Source organism: Phocoena phocoena, chromosome 21 (assembly GCF_963924675.1).
Source record: "Phocoena phocoena chromosome 21, mPhoPho1.1, whole genome shotgun sequence".
Classification (NCBI taxonomy): domain Eukaryota; kingdom Metazoa; phylum Chordata; class Mammalia; order Artiodactyla; family Phocoenidae; genus Phocoena; species Phocoena phocoena.
The window spans coordinates 18931361-18937360 of NC_089239.1; positions in this window are offsets into that span (position 1 = coordinate 18931361).

Consider the following 6000-nt stretch of genomic DNA (forward strand, 5'->3'; position numbering starts at 1 on the left):
CTCATCACCACTGCTACCGTCAATGAGAAGGTTAACGTCATGCCAAGGGGGTTGTTTCCTGGCACTTCCAGGCTGACCATTTTGAAGGGCAGGAACCATGCTGGGTTTCTCACAGAGGTGGGCAGGATGCCTCTCTCCCCAGCTCTGGGTCACATTTTTCTGAATTGCAAAGCAGCTCTGTTTGAGTCCAGAGTCCACAGAATTTCTCATGAACTCCTTTAGTTAGTGGCTCACCCATCTTTCCACTGGTGCTCAAACCTGTGTGATGAAACAATGTGTCAGTCATGATTTCCACCGTCCTTGCCTCTAGGGAAAACAAAAGCAAACACCCTTATTTTGGTAGTTAACTTTATGTGTCAGCTTGACCAGGCTAAGTTGCCCAGTTGTGAGGTCAAACACGAGCTGTGAAGGCAATTTTTTTTTTTAGCTGTGGTTAACAGTAGACTTTGAGTAAAGCAGATTACTCTCCGTAATGTGGGTGGATCCATCCAATTAATTGAAAGCCTTCAGAGGAAAGACTGAGGTCCCTAAAGAGGAAGGAATTCTGCCTCCAGGCTGTCTTTGAACTCAAGACTGCAACGACTCCTGCTGGAATTTACAGCCTGCTGGCCTGCCCTGCAGATTTTGGACTTCTAGCCCCCATGATCACATGAGCCAATTCCTCAAAATAAATCAATCCATATCTAGATCTAAAAATAGAGAGAAGATAGATATAGATATGAAAGATACATAGAATACATAGAGGATCATAGAATGTCCTAACAGGATAATAGGATAGAGGATAATAGAATATATATATAGGATATTAGGATGATAAAATAAATATATAATTATAGATATATATAGCCTATGATGTCTTCTATATATTTTCTGTATATATCTCCTATTGATTCTGTTTCTCTGAAGAACCATGACTAATACACTTAGCAGCTTACAGACAACCAAAAAGTACTTGATCATAGCAACTTAAACAGATGCTCAGAGAGAGACAGCACCTGCTTGCAAGGTCAGCAAACCAGCATGGATCGATGACCATGCTAAGGTCCTCTGGAACACTATTTTATGTGGTAGGTAATGATTTGTAGGAGATACAAGGTGGGTTAGGGTATTAGTCTCGGTTTCTCTCACCTAGGACTCTAAACAAGCTAAGGGGATACCCACTGCTTTGACCTTCCACCGTGTTGTTCTTTCCCCACCCAACTGGCACAGGGGTATCTGCTTCTTCAAGAACATTCCTACCACCATGATTTCTAATTCCACCACAACTATAATTAGCTAACCTTTACTGACGGTTTCCTCTTTCACCCAGATGTCAGCTGGGACATACTCACTCTCTGAGATGAAATTAGCTTAAACCCACAGTCCAGGCCCCATGAAATCCACATTTCTGCAGAGTTTTACATGAGGAGGAAGGTCAACACAGGTTCTAGGGTCCTGTTGCCTCTCTTCCATGGTTTGTCATCTTAGACTTACAACTCAGTTTTTCCTGTATTTCTACATAAAACAGCTCAAACCAAATATTTGAGAATATGTAGATAATACTGAAGATACATTTTTTTTAATTTTTAAGATTGTTTATGTCACATCACCCAGCACAGTACTACCAATTTGAAAACACCTATTACTGTAGTGAATATTATTTGAAATATGAATTGAAGTTCCCTTTCCTTACATTTCCTTTTACCATTATCTTTCTTCCGACTACTCAGGCAGCTATAACATCCTTTATGTGCTCTTAAGAGGAGGTCAGATCAAAGCTAGACCCCCAAAAGCCCTTGCGTAGCAGAGAGTAGAGCTGAGAGCCACAATACCTGGAAAAAAATGTTTTCTCAATTCCAAAAACTTAGCTTTAATTGTTAAGATCCAAAGCCTGAGGGAGGAAGACATAAAGTTTACCCTCAAACAATATATGGGGAGGAGAAAGATGAAGAGTCCATATTCAGCCACACAAGAAGAGGATGAAAGACTTTTCTTGTCGAGGGAAAGAACTTCAAAGGGGAGAGAAGAGCGGGAGTGTGAGTTTGTGAGTATTTGGTGCTCCTGGACCCTGGCCTCACTCCCTGCCTAGGCTGAGTCCAGGTGGAGAAGACAACTGGAAATCCAAGATGGGTTTAGAGAACCCAAGTCAGGAAAGGACTAGACCTTCCCTCTCAAAGCATAATATGGGAAGTCTGCGAGTCTCTTAGAGAAACTGGCACCAGCAAAATCTGAAAATTGCCCAGACAGCTGGCCCAAGGGCAGCCTCAGGGGCCGCCAGGGTGATATGGGGACAGCAACACAAATTTACTGTGGCCCCTGAAAGGGGGGTGGGAGTGACACTCAGGCCAGGGGGTGTGAAGGAATCTGGGATCTATGCCCCAGTGAGCAGGACCCGAAGTGGCCTGCATTGAACAGATCATCAGAAGGGTTATTGGGAGGACAGTGGTCACTTCAGCACAAGCAGTAGAAGGTGCATCCGGAGGCTGGTGGGAGAGGGTGCAACGCAAGGGCTGCCAGAGATGGATACGGGATGACTGAGGACCAGACATCCTCTTCCCCTGACCTGGATGATTGTTAAAGTCACTTCATTCTGGAACTCAGCTTACCTCCTGGGCAGAAAGGAGGAAAGAGTTGAGGAAGAATAGGAAATGATTGAAGTGACAGCCATAATCTATGGAGTTTCAACCCTAAGTATCTGAGCTAACACTGAATCAGAAGATTATCTTGTCGCTACCCATTAAAAAGGGGACTCAAAATTTAGTTCAGGTATAGAGAAATGAAGAAAGTTCCAATTTCGCGTATCTGTGCACTATATGAGGAAGGTGTATACAAGTTTTACTCAGAACAGGCATTCCTGCTGTTGAAGTACCATGGCATTCACTCTGGGGGTTCTCACTGGCCCTTCACCCAGCCTTTCTTCTTCCTTCTGGATTTCTCTACTCACATTCACTTCTCTGTTCCTTTCCACCCAGTTTGCCTCGGGAACTCCAAGTTCTGCTTCTGCAACATGCAGAGCAAGTCAACACCAGCTCCTAATCCCATCACACACAAGCCAGTTAAGTCTCAGGTAACATGAAGCATCTTTCCACGGAGCAAAATCCATCCCTAGAAGTCACTCAGGTTATGAAAGGCATCTTTCTCCTTTTACAACTACGTACCAGTAACGAGCTAGTTGCCTTATGGATGTCACCTAATGATAACACAAGAAAACGGAAGGAGGCTCAGAAAGAAAATAGAAGGAAACAGGTCGGAAATTGTACGGGCGATATTTGCACCCTGCTTCCCTGTTCTGAAATCCTGCCATTGTATTGCCAATATTCCTAGTCTTTGCTTAAGAAGTTGCTTAACTTCCTTGAGGATGAAGTCTTGATCACAGCCATTTCTTCCAAAGGCTTGGATTCCTTCCAGCCTCCTCCACCTGATTTACTGGTTAATGAAAAGGCAGATGGGCTCTGTGTCTCCAGCCAGAGAGCTCATTATCTGCCTTGTCATTTGGCAACTTGCTCAGTGGTACAATCAACCTCACTGCCTTTGAGGCCTGAGGGAATCTTTTAATTCCCCTCTAATGGGAACAGTCATTTCCTGCTCTGAGTTTCAAGTGAAATTTGATCAGGAACATTTCCTGTGCATCTCTCTGGGAGCAGTAGCTGATGGGTGGTATTATTGTTTAATTCTTTCATGTTCCCCCTTTGTGGACTACCAGGGTCACCCAGAGCAGTGTTCCTGCAACCTCCTCTGAGGAAAATGACTCCAACAGGGAGTTGATTTATGATAGTTCCCAACCAATGTTCTCACAAAATAGAGAGGGGGAAAGAGAGTTGTGAAAATGGATGGAACCACACAAAACACTTCACCCTACACTGAAAAATAATGTGTTTGGAAATGCCTAACAGCTCATGAAAAGTAGACACATCAAATATTTTCTCATTTCTAAAAAGACTAAAGAATAGAACACATTGCATTTAACCTTGGTAATCCAATTAGCATTACAAATTTTATCTATTTCAAGATCATTTCACTCTGAAAATTAACAATTTTTGAGAGTTTTTGAACACAATCATAAAGACTAAAGACTAAAAAGACTAAAGAGGGCTTCCCTGGTGGCAAACTGGTTGAGAGTCCGCCTGCCGATGCAGGGGACATGGGTTCGTGCCCCAGTTCAGGAAGATCCCACATGCCGCGGAGTGGCTGGGCCCGTGAGCCATGGCCACTGAGCCTGCACGTCCGGAGCCTGTGCTCCACGACGGGAGAGGCCACAGCAGTGAGAGGCCCGTGTACCACAAAAAATAAATAAATAGGTAAATAAAAATAATTTTAAAAATAAAAAGACTAAAGAATAGAATACATTGCATTTAACCTTAGTAATCCAATTATCACTACAAATTTTATCTATTTCAATATCATTTCACTCTGAAAATTAACAACTTTTGAGAGTTTTTGAAAACAATCATAGTTAGAAAAATAATCTTTCATAAGTTAATAAACTGTGCTATGATAACTAGGCAGTCAAGTAGATTAAACTCAAATCCAACTTGATTTCTCTGTTTTAAAAACCCTATTTATCAACTATACTCGAATAGAAAATAAAAATTAAATTAAAAATAAATAAAAACTCTATTTTCCCCAGGTAGTCAAGTTCTTTTTAAATGAAAAATCAATGTAATTTATCGTATTATTAGAAAAAAACACGTATAGTCATCTCAATAGATACAGAAAAATCATTTGACAGAAACCAACATCCATTCCTGATTTAAAAACAACAAAACTCTCAGCAAACTGGAAATGGAAGGGAACTTCCTCCATTTGACAAAGAGCGTCTACAAAAAACTACAGCTAATGTCATACTTGATGATGAAAGACTGAAAGCTTTCTCCCTAAGATCAGAAGCAAGTCAAGGATGTGCACTCTCACCACTGTTGTTCACCATTGTATTAGAGATTCTAGCCAGTGCAATAAGGCAAGGAGAAGAATTCAAAGATGCCCAGATTTAGGGCTTCCCTGGTGGCGCAGTGGTTGAGAGTCCACCTGCCAATGCAGGGGACACGGGTTCGTGCCCCAGTCCAGGAAGATGCCACATGCCGCGGAGCAGCTGGGCCCGTGAGCCATGGCCGCTGAGCCTGCACCTCCGGAGCCTGTGCTCCGCAACAGGAGAGGCCACAACAGTGAGAGGCCCGCATAACGCAAAAAAAAAGATGCCCAGATTGAAAAGGAAGAAGTTAACTTATTTATTTGCAACCAACATGATTTTATACACAGAAAATCCTATGGAACCTACAAAAAACTATAAGAACTAACAAGTAAGCTTAGCAATTATGCTAAGGGTACTTGGTACAAGTATCCTTAGCAAGGATAGAAGATCAATACAAAAATCAATTGTATTTCTACATGCTAGCAACCAATAATTGGAAATTAAAAATAATACCATTTAAAATACATTTAAAATGTTAAATAGGGATAAATCTAACCAAAAAAATGTGCAACCCCTGTACACTGTGAACTATAAACATTGCCGAAGGAAATTAAAGAAGACCTAGATAAATGGAGGGTTATACTGTCTTCATGGATTGGAGGACTTGATATTATTATAATGTTTCTCCCCAAATGTATTTATAGATTCACAGCAATCCCAGTCAAAATTCTAGCAGGTTGTTTTTGTATAATTCACAAACTGCTTTTACAATTCACATGGAAATGCAAAGGACCTAGAGCAGCCAAAACAATTTTAAAAAATAAGAACCAGTTTGGAGGATTTATAGTATTTAACTTCAAAATTGTAAAACCGCAAATAATCAGAACAATGTATCAGTTTAAGAATAGACAAAAAGAGTAAACAAAATACAGGATCAAGAAATAGACCCACACATATATAGTCAGTTGATTTTCAACAAAAGAACAAAAGCAATTCTGTGGCGAAAGGATAATCACAAACGGTGCTAGAAAAATTGGATATCCAGATGCAAAAATAAACTGTGATTCATATTTCACATCATTCACCTGAAAATGGATTATAGATTTAAATGT